This window comes from Aptenodytes patagonicus, chromosome 3, assembly GCF_965638725.1.
Source record: "Aptenodytes patagonicus chromosome 3, bAptPat1.pri.cur, whole genome shotgun sequence".
In the NCBI taxonomy this organism is placed as follows: Eukaryota; Metazoa; Chordata; class Aves; order Sphenisciformes; family Spheniscidae; genus Aptenodytes; species Aptenodytes patagonicus.
This window is the reverse complement of record NC_134951.1, coordinates 122,551,057-122,568,888: the sequence shown is the minus strand read 5'-3', so window position 1 is coordinate 122,568,888 and position 17,832 is coordinate 122,551,057. Positions and strand designations below refer to the sequence as shown.

Genomic DNA, 17,832 nt, shown 5'->3' with positions numbered 1-17,832 from the left:
AGGCTCCATATCCTGATACTAAACATTGCTGCCCAGGACCATAGCATCCCTTTCACAGACAGTGGCAGTGATAAAAAGGACAAGGACTGGTTAAGTTTATCTTGGGGAAGATGTAAATGGGATTTATCATCTGTTATATCCTTCTCCCCTAGATGAGGTTTAAGCAGAGAGAAATGTGGTTTGATAGCCCTGCGTTATTCCTGCCTAAATAGAAGATTATTCATGTGATGTTAATTGAGTATCAATACCACCATAGATGACAGCGCTGATACTCCACATATGTAAAGCAAAATAATCCCATCAACTTCCCCCTGCTCAACAAGTGCTTTGCTAACACAGCAAACATTTGCTCCTAGTAAAGGAGACCCAAGACTTTAGCAGTTCTCTGAAAGTAATGTTTTTACTTTCTTTCATCCAGGACAACTCTGGTAAATACTCATAAAGCTTGAGTCACTAAAAAACTGTTGCTGTGACAGTTTGATGCATTATTCAATCAGCAGCATTTAATCTCCAGACAAGTTTATTCTTTACACACCTTTTTCTAATTAGTATTTCCATTTTTGTGTAGAACTCCAAAATTCAGAACAGGACATAATACACTAAGCTTAAATATGTATTTATTTTTATCCATTACAATGTCAGAAAATGCTGACAATGTGTCAATCCAGCTGAAACCACAAAGCACTCGTATCTGAAGGTTTTATACATGAGAGACTTCACGATTTTTCTCATTAAGTGTCCAGCTTTCATTTTCACAAGAAAGATTGAAACAAACACACAGAATCTTTCAGAGTCACTTTTTCATCTATATTTAGGTAGCAGTTAGCACTTTCAGACTGCTGAGTAAAAGGATCCAAAAGCAAGTTATTAGTCATGATTATTACAGTTGCGGTCCTGCATAGGGCTTGCATTAGATCACTAGCGTTTGCACGAGGCTGTGTTTAGCACAGCTACTACGGGTTTTGGTATCTCCTACCATCTGACTGTATCTGAAAAAGAAATAATACTGCTAAAGTCTCCATGCCCTACTAACACAAGTTAGGGAGGTTTCACTGGCTTTAGCTGAGGCTCTGTCCAGTGGTTTGCAGATGCAGAGTGACCCTTAGCGATTCCAAACCAGCAGAGTATCAGAAAACCTCGTTTATTACATTCTTCCTATAAAAGATGTGAACAGAACTTCTGTTCCAATAAGCTGTAAATTTTGTAATACAAGGCTTTTACGTGCAGGAGAAATTGGTTTCTGCTTGGTTAAGAGCACCTGCCTCACTTGCTATGTAAAATTTTGACACGTGCTATGTTGAACAGTTCTATTCTTCTAGAGTCTCTGTGTAAAGCTTTGATTAAATAAGGATGTGGCACATTGTAAACGCTAACTTCTTTTTGAAATCTGAAACAAGTGCTGTGGCTTTCAGAATTCAAAGCATTGAGCATTGCCTTAATAGCTGTGTCAACCCCGAAGCACAAAGCAGCAGTATAATGAGTCTTACAACATTCATGTTTTCCCTTAGCTCTACAAAGCTCACATGCGATGACTGGAAAGTCCCCTTAGTGCAGCTAATCCAGATCTTTGGCTAGGAAAGAGAAGCACTTCTGCCCACGGGCCTTCCCCCTGCTGCACACCTGGCAGCTTTCACCAGCATTCCTTGGACTGCTTCTTTTTCCCCCCTCCTTGAGACCAGCATTTAAGGCTTCAAATCCCTGTGAGCCCTGGCTTTCAGCCTTAGGAAGACAAGGCTGCATCAACCCAGGAAGAGCCAAACCAGTCCTCTCGGCATTGTTTTCTCTGTCCCTGCCTCAGAGTTGTTGATTATTTCTCTTATTAGTTGACACAGCTTAGTTCTGTGCACTTAGAAAGGATAATCCTATGACTGACCTTATACACTACATATAACCTTCTCTGCCTCTTTCTGCAGAAGAAGTTCACAGGGATTCCAACTGTATCCCAACTGTAAGAAGAAAATGACCAGCTACCAAAAAAATAAAGAAGTGAAGTTGGACTACAGAAAATACTGCTGATGGTCAGTGGTGGAGGTCCTGCAGCATCTGTCATTACAGTGCTGGAGAACTCAGACCACAGATTGTTTCCACGGTGCTCTAACACTCACTGAATTTCTCTGTATAATAAGATATACACAAGTGAAGAATCATAAGCTTTTGTGAGTTCTCCCACTGCAATCATTAGTTTGTAATCTTTTGACCTGCAGTGAGTTGCACCACTCAGGTATGAGTACTTAGATAGAAACAGATCTCCATCGGAGACAAGGTTTAAAAGCAATGACAGCTTTTCCATCAATGTTGATACCAAAAATCTTAAATTAAAAAATAATTCATAAGAGCACATCTGCATTGACCAAGTGGAAGGCTTTGATATTCTGTTTTTCCTCATTTGGACAAACGTGAGTCTCAATGCTGCTGTATACAAGTGCTTTGTATGCTATTCATAAGACCTTTGTTTCCCTGCCCCAGAGAGCAGACACTCCTACTCCCTTTATCCTAAATAGCAAGGAACAGCCTGGTATCCCATCTGGTAACTTCTGCAGCCTTCAAACAATCCTGAGAGAAGCAATAATAAACTATCAGTTGATGATGATGAAGGCAGCACAGACAAGAACCATATGACTGTGTTGGAGGCAAAATGGACCTTCTGCCCATTCTCAGCATGGTAACTGCAGGGTTAGGTGCCATCCTGCTGTTATGGGAGTGACTGTGATAACATCGTTGGTAATATCTACATTAAACTACAGCGTATGTGCTACAGGGACCAAATGTTCTCAGAAGCTTGAACTGAATCATTATGAGTTTAATGTGAGCCCCAGAGGGCCCTGTCTGCAGAGAAATGGCAGTAACACGCAATAACATCACAACATACACTATTTTCTGACTATGATGGCACTCTTCCGCTCAGTCTAAGTTGCTATGCCAACAGATTCACCTAAGGTACTTCCACATTTCAGACTTATTGTAGAGAACAAGCCCTGGCCAATTCTATGTATAGAATATATAGACTAAAGTCAGTGGGTTGTTTTTTTTTGTTTGCAATTAACTGTTTTATTTTTACTTCTGGCTTCAGAGACATCTCTCTGCCTAAATACTACACTACAGGCAAGCTGAGCGAATGCAAGAAATACCACCATGTGAAAATAAAGCTGCAGTCATCCCTGTTCTGTATGGAAACTATGAGACTGCATTCCAAAGATTTAACAGCATTAAAACAAACCAACAAAAAGACTTCATGCGTCTTTCAGTTCTGTTGCAGGCTGAACACTGTTCAAGAAGCTTGCAACATTTTGTTTATCAGAACAAGGCAATACTCATATATAAATGTGCTGATCATCTTGTTTTCAAATGCACAATGCTCACACTGAACTTTGCTACCCTTCAGGCAGATGGTTAAGAAACGAAGAAAAGGTGCCAAATGCACTCCTGGTACAAAAGTTCCACCAAAATGTATGGAGTTAACATGAGGGACAAATTTGCCCCAATATGCTAATACATGGATTAACTGTCCTTGCTTAAGACAGAACTGTAAGAATCTAGACCTATCCATCTTAACACAAATGAAATATAACTCACTGAGGAAATACTTCCAGGGAGGTTTTTTTGTTTTGAATACAGTGAAAAGATTTCCTCTACAGATCATTTGCCCCATCTTGGGAAAAAAAAAAAAATCTTTTTCTCTAGGGATCAAGAACTAATATTTTGTGGTTGTACACAGGTACAGAATCAGTTACATAATTAGCTAGCAGAGCTGAAAAATTTCTTGCAGGTGTGTTTTTGCTTTTAAAATAAAAAACAGCTATCAATTCTTACTTCCTTCCGCTTCAGCCCTGCAATGCCAGCAGCAGCAGCCCTCAAGCACAAATAAGCAAAGAAGGAATGCTGCCACATACTTAGCTCCAGGACTGAGATATGATTCAAACAGCACAGGAAAGGGAGATTATTAGCCACCTCGTCAGTCTTCCTATAGCCTTTATTCTTGGAGAACCATGACTAGGACAGGAAAGTACACTGTTTTTCCATGCACTCCATTCTACAAATCCACAAGTGATCGTGCCTTATCTGATACTGGCTTCTGTCCAGATATCCAAAGGGAAAACAGTGGAGGGGCATGAGCTTGGAATCATGGTACTACAGAAACAGAGAGAGAGGCAAGAGAATCTCAGAGCGTATTCAAAGACACTGAGCTTTTGACCCACAGGCAGTGGGGGAAACATTCACTAGGAGTCTTCATATGAAAATATAACAATAACAGAGGACCCCCAACAAAATTCTTTTGGCAGCCTCTATCTCAGTCACCTCTAATACTCCTTCCAGGTTCTGCTAGAAAGACTGCTCCTAACCTCAAAAATCTCCTACAGGACTTCCCACGGTTTTTATTGGTAAGTAGCTTTAAGCTTCCGGCTCACCAAGCTCAGCGTCAGTTAACTCTCCACAGATTTCATACCAATCTCAAAACTTTTCAGATCTCACTAGAGTATCGTCCAGGCAGTCAGCAATTACTAGTGAATACTGTCATAGCTTACCTACCATCCCCTAACGTTCTGTCTCATATTTTATCCGTAATGGAGACAGAAAAGGTTTTCTCTTCTCTCACCATTTGCTGTTCAATCTATTACTTATTTGCCTTGAAGGCTCTACAGTAACTAGCTATTTACAAAAGTTGTAAGGTTCCCAGTCATTCAATAACTTTTAATGTAATAATCCAAGGGCGTGGGGGAAGCAGCACTATATTCCATATTATGGGATGGGCAAGGAAGCCCTTATGCAGAGGGCATACCAACTGAGTACATCAATACCCTGTGGAACAGCACCCCTCAGAGATACAAGGAAGTACTCAAAGCAGAAGTTGGCACAGCTTGGACAGGCAGTGTTCATTGCTCTGATTTTGTGCCACTTTCTACTCTGGTTCAAGCAGCACTGCTGCAGTCTTTGAGCTGCATTCCTGTCAGGCACAGCTACAACAAAAAAGGACAAATGGCTAAGGAAACCAGAGAGCACTTGTTAGTTCCCAGGTCAGGGTACATGCCCTGCCTGAACCCAAATTCAACACCAGGATAAAATCTGGATGTGCAGCAGCCCCCTTCCCCCAACTGCTGCATCCTATTTTCTCACAGAAATGAAACCTTGGTGAACAGTCCAGGTGTAAATCAAGACTGAGGGACTTGCTATATTCTTACAGGGAAGCCTGTATAGAACAGGCTATCACACCATGGCCAGGCTAGCCTCTTAGCAACTGTCTCACCCATCTTCATTCTAATCAAATTACCAAAATCTAGACATTAACCATGTTACCATCACAGCCTTCTTACCTGCTCTGTCATTCCTGATTCTCTTGAAGAGCAGACTATGAAGAGGATAACTTTATACTGGGAGAAGAGGCACAGATTCTCCCCGGTTAGCACACGCTACCTATTTTCACTTCTCTGGCTCCTAAGAAAAGACAAATCTAAACTGTTTAGCAATCCTTCTGAGAAGTACTCCATGCAAGCTACACTTGGCTGTGAAAAATCAAGAAACTGAAATCCTAAAATCCAAAGTGATTATTTCTGCAGAAGGCAACATTTTTACATTGTTCTCCCTACAGAAAGGAAGTGTTTTCTCTGTCAAGACAGGGTAAGGTAGCCCAGGAAAACTCACAGACAAATTTCACTGTCACTGTTCCTATTTGCTTGTTCTAAGGACCGTATTAATTTTCTTTTTATTTTTCAGCTTCTTCATTTCTGCATGCTACAAATCTTGATGTAAGCTAATAATTTCTGTGGACAAACAATGCAATTACTTAAATAGCCTCCTAGTTTTCTCTTTTACAGTACATCTGGTAAAGCAACTAGTTCTTGCTTTCTGGAGAGAAAGATGACAAGAACTCACATACTTACATGTAAGTTCACACACACAAGCACATGCAAAGAAGTGTTTTAATGTGTTGAACATTAGCCCCAATTTTAAAGATTATTTACAAATAAAAAGGGCCAAAACCCAAGTTGACAGCAAGTTCAAGTGTCAAATCCAGGAAATCTTCCTCCTTTAAGTGCTCATTACAAGTGTCATGCAAACACCTCCCATTCCACAAGATTCAAGCTTGTTTTACTCCACATTTTATTTGATACTGGAGAACATCAGTTGAGGAGAAAAAGGTGGAATCAATTTTAGTTTATTTCCTTCTCACTTTCTGGGCTTTTATTAAAAGCCATAGAAATGAAAGATTAAATGAGGTAATGGTCCTTAGGATGCTGTGAAAAAGTAGGCTGGCTCTATAGTATCTCAGATCAGTTGTGAGTTACCTGCTGCATAGCCCCTTTGATGCAGAATTCCTGGAGAAGGACAAGGCTTTAGCGCAATCTATATCAGGTAATCCAAACCAGTGCTTTAAATTACTGCAAAAACATCAGAACATTTCTCTGCAATTCTGTTTCATCCATGGTCTACAAATTTTCAAACAAGATTTCATTTAAAGTGAGCATGTACAAATTATTAGTCATTACAGTCCAGAATAAATGCCCAGCTCTGGTAAGTTTTCTCCCCTGTATTTTTATTATTTCAATTCCCACAGCTCCAGTAAAAGAAAATTAACTTCTGAGGATTCAGGGATTTGAAGCAATGTTCTTTCAGCTCACAGTTGCTTCACAGAAATCACTATCATATGAATACTAAAAACGCAGCAAAAACTTTTACTTTACTTTTGTTCTTGGTAGTATATCATAACGAACCGTAAAACTTACGGAGTCTAATTTCCTGTCCGTCTCCTGTGGATTCTCTGGTGCTTTAATATTACAGTTCAACTCATGTTTCATCCCCTCTGTCATTATGGACACTAATTTCAATCACTGTACTCTGTTCAGATATGTAATTTCATAAAGCTTGAAGCAACTCAGTATGGGACCTCAGCCTCTCTTTCAATTTTCATTAAAAACATTTAACATTGGGGGTGGAGGGGTGCAGAGGAAGAAGAGCAGGCAAAAACGTGCTCCACACAAGCTTCAATTTCTTAAGAAACCAGACTAGAATTGCCACAGGGCAACAGCAGCAATCAAAAATACTCCAGGCAATCACTAGACGGTGCTACTAAGAGGAAATATGTACCATGAAGGAGCTTTAAAAACCCAGGAGCCATCTGTAAGCTGTAAGCCACATGAAAAAGACTCCCCATGCCATTTGTAACTGTGTAGGCCACTTCTCCTCCCACGCAAACACGCTACAATCTTGCAGAACCTAGCGCAAGTACTTATACACAAAAGGGACTCCCCTTCGCTATTGCCAAGTTTCTTTTAATGCAAATTGGCACCTGAAGAGCAGCAGCCACCGAGTGCTCTGTGGTCCAGAAGGAGATCAGAGACAGACAGAGGTCCAAGGAGCTCACACACTAGTGAACCTCACTAATAGGGCACTTCTGCCAGCATCGCTTATTACGCTGACTTTAGCCTTCGTTGCATGCAGCCTCATGAGAAGTTTCTGCTTTCCCACAAGTTCAGGAGCTTGCATTTCTTGACATGCACAATCATAAGGACTATTCACCCAAGCTACAGCACCTTCACAATTCTTATAAATGAAGATACTACTTCCTTAATAGAGCAGCTATTCCCCACTACAAAGATAACTCCAAAACGTATCAAAATGAGCAGGTACACCATAAATTTCTAAAGACAGAAGCAAACCTCACTTCACCATTACATATCACAAAGAATGTGCCAAATCACATGCTTCTGTAACCAAAGTTATGTCCATGTTGCTGTGTGCCACAAGCTAGAACCCAGCTAGCTCTGAAGAAGATCGTAATTTAGCATTTTGCCAGTTAACAGGATCCCAATACCCAATCTCAACACAGCATTTTTCTGCAGTGGGTCAGCACACTCTATGCTGTCTCAGTCCTCTACCTGGCAATGAATCTGAGTTGGTAAATTTAAGTCTCCACTGTAATGCTAAATGATCTGTCTCTCCCCACCCCCTCCGAAGTGCTTCATTCTCAGGGGAATAATATTAGCATTTATGGAAGTAAATGCCTCAGGGTTTTGCTAATGCGCTAATGAGCTACAGCCTTCCACCTTCAGATCACAAGCATGAATCCTAGTCAGCTCAAAGGTAAAAATACTGTTTCTGGCAGAAATCTGATATCAAGATGAGTTCTAGATCCAGCTCCTTCATCACAAATTCATCTTTATGCTTTCTGTGCAGTTGTATTTTCCAAGTCAGACAGGGCTTTGAGCTCAGCAGAGCCTTCTACCAAGGACCCCCAATCGCAGCAAGAGCCAAAATCATTTTGATACAGATCTTCACGATATACAGATTATCACACTTAGAAAAGGGAAAAATAAAAATAATTAAAAAAAAGTAATGTAAGTTCTACGAACTGAAATTCACAGAAGTGCCCAAAATACTGAGGTTTTTCAGGGAAGAGCTACAGAAAGCAAAATCTGTATAAATATCAGTGTTAAAGGGGTCTAAACCAGCTAACGATTCCACTGTGGCCACATTATATTATTTAAACTATCCAGTTTTGCTTACACACAAACAACTATAACTGATACACATTTTTAGAAAGAAGTCATACAAAATCTGAAGAACTTGCTTTGGGAAAAAAATAACAGGGAACAGGGTTTTGAATTCCAGCATCTGCAAACCCCTACAGGGCTTGTGCCCCTTTTTCCTGCTAATTTAAAACCACAGTATTATGCCCTAACGTAGCTCCTAGTCACTGCAGAGGTTCCTCTCTTCCACAGGAGGGAGCTTTTCTCTTGCAAAGATGACAATCTCTTCCACAGTTCTCATTTTGGAAACGTGTAGGAGCTCTAAACAGTTCTTGAGTGCCCCACGCCTGACAGCTTCCACACAGGATTAGCAAAGAAGATTCAGAAAGTGAAGAAAAAAAACCAGAAAACGAAAGATCAAGCATTTATAAGCTAAACCATTCTTGGACCCTTGTGTTGTATCACACTATTACTCCTCCTCGCTCCCCCCCACCCCTAATGCAATTACTTATATAACAGAAAAAACTGACAACATCAAGTCCAACACCGTTTATGTCCAGACATATCCGACATATATAAACTTCACTCATCTGACTGAAGGTATCAGCTATCCAGACAGTACTAGAAGAGGAACAACAAATCACAGTAATTCAGAGAACGTAACATCTTGAGAAGAAGTCTGCCCTAACAGCTGAAAGAAATAACTGGATACAAATTTGAAAATATGTTTTAAAGAACACAGATGAAAGCAACCCTCTCTCTGGACAACCATTTATTAATCCGACAAGTGACAGTCAGCTTTTACCAGGGTTAACCTGGATGGCTGCTTTTTCTAGAAGAACAGCTCACTTTCATCATTCAAAATTTTGGGCTACATTTGATCTGCAGCTCCGAGCTGCAATTTCTATCAAGGTAGCACTGTGCTATCATCACGTTTCACAGCTGCTACTTCCACTACTGTTTCCTTAGCAAAAAGTCACAAAATACAGAGGTGACAAGCCAAGTGGGAGCGATGCTTAAGCTGTGCTGTTCTCACCATCTAATAGCTAGAGAATTTCATATTCCCTGCTGTCTAGGTTCTAGTCCAATGGGTATATCCTCCTCCTGATATGTATAGCTAATTCTCATTGTCAACAGTGGGAATAACACATGCACACAAAGGGGACAATGAGCCCTCGAGGCCTGCTGTAATAGTAATTTCAAAATATCAGGGTAAACATATTTTGCATGTGATAGGTAATAAGCCTGGGCACCAGTTTCTGTGTTTAAGAATGCATTATGGGTTTGTACACTTAGAGCACTAGAGATATCCTGCTCACCTAGTTTTTAGCTTTATACAAGTTTCAAGAAACAGTTCTGCCATGAATAACTTACTGCTATATATACAGATCTATACACAGAGATCTAATAACAGATCAAAGCTCTGTGGAACAAAATGGGGTAGAAAGGATTAGGCCAAATATATCTTCTGCTCTAAAGGTCTTAATCTTGATTTATGACTAGCCACATAAAAAAAATAGCACATGCTGCTCAGAACTCTTTCCTCCTATTAAAGTCATAACTTAAAAAAATATTACAAGTCTTCCCTGTCTTCAATACTTGCTATTACTTCAAAGCCAACTATGGTATAAGCATGTGGGCTGTGTTTTGGCTTACACAATCAACGCTAGCAAAGACAGATTCAGCTGCAGGCCATGGTCAGCTAAACAGAAGGCTAAATGTTAGGTCAGAAAAGACAGCTCTGGTGTGATAACTTAGTGGCATTAAGTTTTCTTTAATCAAAGTTCTAGTTAACATTTTAGGAAAAAAAATACATCCAAACAATCTGCAGACCACGTCAGATCACACTCTAGGCTCAGGGTAATTTTTCACAGCAAAACTTTTCCTCTTCACAGGTAATTAAGCCTGCAAAATTATCATGCTCTATGGTAAATGTAGATTGCTAAAAAAATATTAATAATGAAACAAAACAGGCCAGACAGCATAGTTTGAGAAGAGACCGCAAGTCCCAATACAAGCAAAGGCAACCAGAGAGTCTTGTTTGTATAACATATAATGAGTCCCAGAGGGAAAAGGGACAGCTGTGTAAAGCTGCCTTGGTTGTTGTTTTTTTTTTTCCAGTGATAATTACATCTGTTGCTGATGTTTCATAAAATGAAATGTCCAGAGAGTCTCCTAAAAGTTCAGTGTGAATACTGATAAAGCTTGAACATAGAAAGCAGATAAAAAAGCATCCTCAGTGATACATTTGGAAGGTAGCCAACATCATCTTGGAAGGTTAAATCTCCTTAGGTCAAGTAAAAATCTTTGTTGAGGAACACTGCATTTTCAGCACTCATTTCACTTACTTTGAGTACAAGGACTTAAAGTGAACTTGACATCAAGTTTCCCAGTAGGACTTGTAGCTTACTAAGACAGCATGTCAATATTTACACTCATTCCATGACTCCTGTTCTATTTCTTTAAGATTTTTTTTTTTTTGCTACATCTGAAAAGAAATTATGGACTTTTTGAAGATCCTGAAAAGAATCACTCTCTTACAACTTGAAACTGCAACTAAGAAATAAAACACTGGAGTAGATTTTACTCAAGATAAAAAGGCAAAAGGTCAGAGTACAAGGTAGGTAATTAGAATTCAAGTCTGGGAAACAAGCATTACTTGGTTTCACTCCAGTTCCAATAATCACTCTTATAAACTGATCCAGAATGTTTTAACCAAGCTAGATACCTAGATACATAGCCTGAATGTCAGAATTACTAAGCATCTATCTGCTTTACTTGACTTGAAAGAAAAAGGGACATTAGAAGCTGTAAGAATCAGAAAAATCTCAGCCAATTCTGAAAAGGGAATTGTCTCTTGTTATTTAAAGCATTTCCTAATATTAAAGATCCTTCAAAAATGAGTTACTTTTCAAATAAGTTTAGAAAAACACATGCCAACTAAAACCTTACCAAAATCTTTTCATTGTCAAGCATATTTAACAGAAATAAAATATTTACACACAAAAAGTTAACTGGAAGTTTGGGATGCTTAATTTGTTTGATCTAGTAGCTGGAAATTTTGTAACAGAAAATTTTCTGCAAAAAACTGTTTTGATCTAAAGAGCTATTACTCCATAAGTAGTATTTCATAACTAAGATTGTATATAACTAAGTAATATAGACTACTTACCTCTGTATCATGCCTGTAAAATTACTATGCTACTCAGACATAAGACTGATAAACATCAAGTATTTTTTTTTTTTTTCTTCCTTTTAGGTATTGCTTTCTAACAAGCTGAAGGGTTAAAATAATCATTTGGCTCTCTAAGGTTCTCTTGGCCTCAACCCTTTCTTGTATTCCAAATTAGCAAAAATAAATGGTAGGGTATGATCCTTACTAAGCTACATATCTACTTAACCCTGAACATTAATGAGTACCAGATATTTTATCCCAATATGGTTCCTTTTTGTGCTACTCTTGCATAGGAAGCATACCACAATTTTAACTAAAGAAAAGGGGATGTGACTGGAGAGTCCAACTGCAGTCTCCAGATGACATGATTTAACTCCTGCCTGGCAAAACGAGCACAAGAAGCAAGCACAGAAAAACAGAACAGTTATCGGGACTTTTCTGCTTCAATTAGATTGCTATTTGAGAGTGAAACTTGAACTTGGGCAACTACAGTGCCTCCAGGTTAGGAGCAAAGTCAATACATTGATTTGGAAGCTCACTTTTATGGAACATGAAACACTCACGTGATGCCTGGACATCATTACAACATATACGAAGCTTTACAGAAGGCATTGAATCCTTTTAAAAGTTTTACAATCCAGAATGACTTTATTTAAGGTATTTGACCTGCCTGGTAAAAGAGAGCATTTACAACATTCTATGTGATGCATGGCCATTTCTGAGTAACTTGCATCTATGAAATATCAATGGAGACAAAAGTGTTCTTACTTTCCATCCTTTGAATACAACAATTAAACAAGAGCAGGAGCCTGCAAAAATGCCTGCATTGAAGTAGAAGTAACTAAAAATTAAAATTCTCCACAAAAATACCGGATATTTAAGAAAAATTATTTAGAAAGCCCATGGGCATCTTCACTGAGATTTGAAACATATTGATCATATTGAAGCAGAGGAACCAAAATTAATCCCTTTTGGTAGTTTAGTTCCTCCCTGATACACGAGTATTAGAATTATTCCAAATTGCTTTTAATTATGTCTATAATGGGAAATAGTACCAAAACAAAAATAGATCAGCAAAAGTAATTGACAGTAGAAAAAACAGCTGAGTCCAGTTCTGAGAAAAGGTTTCAGACCCCATCAGGTTCACTGGGATTTGAAAGTACACAAACCATACCAAGTCGGGCCAGTAACTCTCTTATATTTCAATTCTAATACTGTTCTGGGAACTTTTGCACACGTATTTCCAACATACCAGAAAGCTAGCACAATCATTCCCCCAAATACCAGTTGTCTCAACTTTTCAGGAACTGAAAACTGGGAAAAACATCTGTCCATAGTACCAGAAATAAAGAACTTTGGTTTCCTGTGTACTAATATTCCATATCTGGTTGACTGGTCTTTAAAAACTTGAGACCTCCAGCTGAAGCTTTTTATACAAGTGGGACAATAAGGTGTTGGTCCTCTATGGATTTTTGGTGTTTAACAAAAATGAGGTTTACATATCTTCCCTCCTGTAAGGATAATACAAAAATCTTTCTCCTCTGCTCTGTGGCCTGTTTTCACACAGGGAACTTTGTATTTTGGAGAATTTTGCTTCTCAATTGCAGCTGATCATCACTGCAAACACTTTGTTCCTTAAATCTAGCTAAAAAAGGCTTCTCAAAATGTCAGTGGCAGTAATGCTCCTTCCCTTGGCCATGTTTTTTTGGGGTTTTTGGTTTTTGTTTTTTTTTCCCCAAAAAAACTCAGATAGTTACTGGCATTCACACCAGCAAAGATGCTTCAATTTACAACATTTTAAAACAAAGAGGGGTGTGTGAGTGTGGATGCCTAATCCAGAACAGTTATAGCCATAACATAAGCTCCATTGCAGCTCACTGCTAGCATACCTTAACCCTCATCTGGGAGAGCCACATTTAGCCTTTGTATCCATTCCCTGGAAGAGTAACAGGAACTCAAACTTTCCAGCAACAGCATTCTTGTCATCAACAGCACCAGAAATTTAATGTGCACAGTTCTTCTAGGAGGCTACCAGATCACTCAGTCTGGCTAATAGATGAAAACCTTGCACAGTACTAATACCATATATGGAGAGCTGCAGCCTCTAGTTTTCTTACATCTATGTTCTTTTTTAAACAGTACTCAGAACACGCACAAGATGTTTTTATTAGAGCTGCAGTCAAGGACACATCAGTTATAATGAAACAGTAAAATTTAACTGCTGCCAACAACATTCTGCTTTGGTCTACAGTCAGTTTGAGCTTCTGCCCAACATCCACTTGCTATCAGGCTCCTGTAGAGCAACACTAAGCTGCTTCGTCAAGAATCTTAAAGTTTATTTTGCTTTTACTGCAACTCTTCACTATGCAGTTGTGCAGTAGTAAACATGACCTTAACATCGAGTGGAAGTTTGGCAAAAACTTGATTGCAAATGTAATCTACAACAGCCACAGAAGTTAACCAAGCCAAAAGCAGAGTTACAGCTCTTAAAAACTCAGGCTATAAATGGCTATACAAGATCAGTTTTCATGCTGCAGTTTGCTAGCGTGATTAGTTGTAGTGCTGTGCTACACCTGCAAATCATTTATCTTTTTGCAAATACTGCAGAAGTAATGTAGATGCCCCAGTACCTGACCGTCTTCAAATCAGGTAACAGTAGGAAGAGTAATAAATCAGTGGTACCGCTTGAAACATCCATTGTTAAACAAGCGTGCAAGTCTCCATGGGATCAGGTCCTTGGATGATGAAGTGATGATCTTAAGCGCACTGGAAAATAAAATGGCACCATAATTTTAAAGGCTCAAAATAAAGCCCTGGTTAATGTAGCAGATAAACTTGATGAGGGCTTTTACTTTTTTTAGGATAAATGTTTTAGAAGCTGAGTCTGTAAAGTTTTGTAGTTATAAAACACATTCTATTGCAATGTTTTATAAGGCAGAGGGAGCAGCCGAAAAAGGAATATGTCTGAAATTTATTTACAAATAGGCTACAGAAATAGCTAGCTACTACCCTTGCTGCTGTTAGAAAGAAAGCTGAAGTAAAAACATGAGGTTTCTCTGAAAGCAGTTGTCTAGGTACAGATAAAAAGAAGATAAAACTGAAAATAAAGAGATGCAGTAAGTTAATGGTAACAGAGCTCCTGAAGTGAACATTCTGATAAAATACTGTGGCCACTTTTCAGAGGTCAACATATGAGAAGAGACATCAAATTTCCATCCTTTTAGCATTTTCCTTTCTCAGAACAGCAGTTTAGTATAGGCAGTAGATATACTTGGCTCAGGAATATACTGCTAAAGTCACAAAAACACTTCAAAATTACTATCGGTTAGATCATTTCCTCACTTAAACTGGCTTAACTCCCAAGCCTATACCTGTTTTTTAATGATTCCAGCTACAGCATAGTCAGGCCCTAAACAAGTAGCTTCAGCAGCAGCTATGTAATCAGCTTAATTTGTAGCTGTCCCTCCACACTTATCACAATCACACATTCTTGACTCTTCCCAGTGCCTCACTAGTGCTCACGCAATCATGCAGTCAGCCAGATTAGAAGGACGATTTGGTGTACACAAATTTTTGGGGAGGATATTGTTCAGTCACATTAGCTCCCCAATCCCACCACGCTTGCAGCCACAGGAATACAAATAGTAGCACACAGGAGAGGTCAAGGTGTAGCAGGGACTAGCCGTGCCTCAACCAACTGTGAAACTGCACTTTCATACAGAAGTTCAGGCCTTGGCTCACTACAGTATTTGCAACCCTGCTCAAAGCACACTGACTTGAGGCCTCAGTTACTATGGTGATGAGCATGGAATAAATGTTTATATATAATTAGATAAATTCTCCCTTCAAGAAAGCAGTTGTCCTTCTCACAGGCAGCTAGTCATTTTTTTAACTAAACAGATGTAAAAAAAGTATTAAAATTTTAAAGCTTAACAATCACTATTATTCATCAGTAAGTTAATGATAATTTAAACCTATGGCAAGAATTTAAAAAAGCACATGAAAAATTAGTCAATGAGAATCCCATCTCTTCTGAAAACTAAACTGCTAAACTCCCTAGAGATGAAGTTAGTACTTGGTTTTATATATTTTAGGTGTTTAAGAAAACCAGAATGATTAATAAAACTATCTCATTGTTTAACAAAGCTTAAGAAATACTTATTTGAACAAAAAATGAATGTATGAGTCCTTTTCTTCTATGCAATCACTAAACTAAATTATCCCGACTTAGGAAATACTGCTTATATTTTACAACTCTAAGCTTACTGTAAAGGCAGTAAGCTGATATAAACAAGTTCACTTAGTTGAAATGCTTAGTTCATAAACTCATAATGAGTAGCTTACTTCATTTTTCAAAAGATTATGAATCAGTAATTACAGTAGAACCATCTGCCAAAGAAAAATATTCTGCTTCAGGTTTTGGGGAACCCTTTGCCACATTTACATATAACTTGGACTTTTTTTTTGATTAAGAAAATCCAGTCCTAAAATGTGATGACTAGCCATATTCCTTAGCATCTAAAATTGCTTTAAATGTAAGGAATACTAAATTCAGAGTAGACAAGATGATTTCCTAGTGTCAATGACTATAAAAACTAATCACAAAACAAACACTGAATTCCTCCCTGAAGAAAACAAATAATTGGCAAAATGCAGCAGAAGCATTGCCAGCTGATGAGCTGCCTCATTCTTTCCGCTATGATGCCATCTGTTGCCAGCTCTTCCCCGTCCACATGCACTACACTCCCTCCAACTGTCAGCCTGACCCAGATCCAGCCCTGGTCTCAAGTCTGATAATGAAATCCAGCTTCACCCACCCGATGGGTGTCAATAACTACACCTGTGGTTGGAGGTGGTGCTTTGGTGACAGTGGGCAAGTAAAAAGGCTTCTACTCCCAGCCACTTATTACTGCTCTTTTCTTTCACCGAAATTTTTCACCCTTCTCCCCAGTCTGCCAACATAACCACGTGTATTTGCTCCCCAACCCAACTGTCAGAGTAATTAACTTTAGAAAAACTTAAAACACTTTACATAGTTGAAGCTAAGAGGGATAATATTATAAGAACCAAGTTAGAAAGCAGCCACATGCAGGTTCATGCAAGTAGATCATACAGGGGAAACTTTCAGTAAGAAGGGCAAAAGCAGCAGTGTATACTCTTCTTTTCCTGCAGCACAGCAGGAGCCAATATACACACCTGGCATCTGTCCGCACACTATAACCTCGTGGTAAAGAACAGTGAGATCTTAACCCTAATAAAAATCATTGAATAACATTTCAGCCTTTACATTTAGGCTGTAAATTCCTCCAAGGCAAAGACTTTCTTCTGTGCCTTGCACACATCGTTGATACACAAGAGATAATAGGAAGACGTACAGCTGTTCATGAAGAAGCAGAGTGTAATTTTGACTTGCTCTAAGAATAGGCCAAACGCCTTCCTCCAGTTCGCATGCAAATTTATTACTGAAGACAATGCAGGTATTTGAGGGAAGAAACTCGGCTTAGAATCTGAATATCTCTTCAGGGACCATCCAAATCAAAAGCAGATCTTCTCAAACACCAAGGTTTACAGCTTTAGCATCTTCTATCAAAGGATTTTTAAGTGACAAACATTTACATATTTATAGAAGTGATCTTTGTTTCAATTGAATATTTAGCTATAGCTGCAGAGAGCAGTGTGTTATTGCAAAAGGCAATAATTAGTTAATTAGGTCAAACTAAATCTCCTTTTATCCTTAAAAACCATGCATTACTATTAATTCACAAAACATTCATTTACATGATAATCAATAGCAAGGGACCAGACATCCCCAAACACTGACACTAGAGCTATCAGTTGTGCTGAGTCAGGTAAATTGCTTATTCTACTGCTAACCAATCTCAAAGTGGATTTTCTTATTAATACCTTTAATATTTTGAGTTGTTTTCAAACTTTTATGGTACACAGTCTTAGAGATCCTGTTTTCATTTGAACATGAAACAGTAAAGAGTTTAGTTGAGTATCTTTACTTTAAAAAAAAAATGGGTTCACCTTCAATTTAGACTGTAATACTGAAGCAAAGAAAATATGCAGCTTTTAAGATTTTTCTCCCTTTTAATGCCTGAAATATTTAGTGAGCTATTCTGTTTCTCTCATGAAGATTTTTGCAGACAATAAAAAAAATCACCTAACTGTTGATATTACACTTTGAAACTT

General features: G+C 38.6%; 1 protein-coding gene across 3 annotated transcripts in view; it reads right to left on the bottom strand.

Annotated features, from left to right (window-relative positions):
* Positions 1-17,832, bottom strand: part of PLEK (pleckstrin) — a 63,269-nt gene that overhangs the window by 38,513 nt on the left and 6,924 nt on the right. For 2 of the 3 annotated variants that reach the window (XM_076335036.1, XM_076335037.1), the window contains exon 3: positions 14,268-14,403. The exons of the other annotated variant lie outside the window; for it this stretch is intronic. The gene's annotated coding sequence lies outside the window, so the exon portion shown is untranslated. The remainder of the gene's footprint in view (positions 1-14,267; positions 14,404-17,832) is intronic. 3 annotated transcript variants of the gene reach the window in all.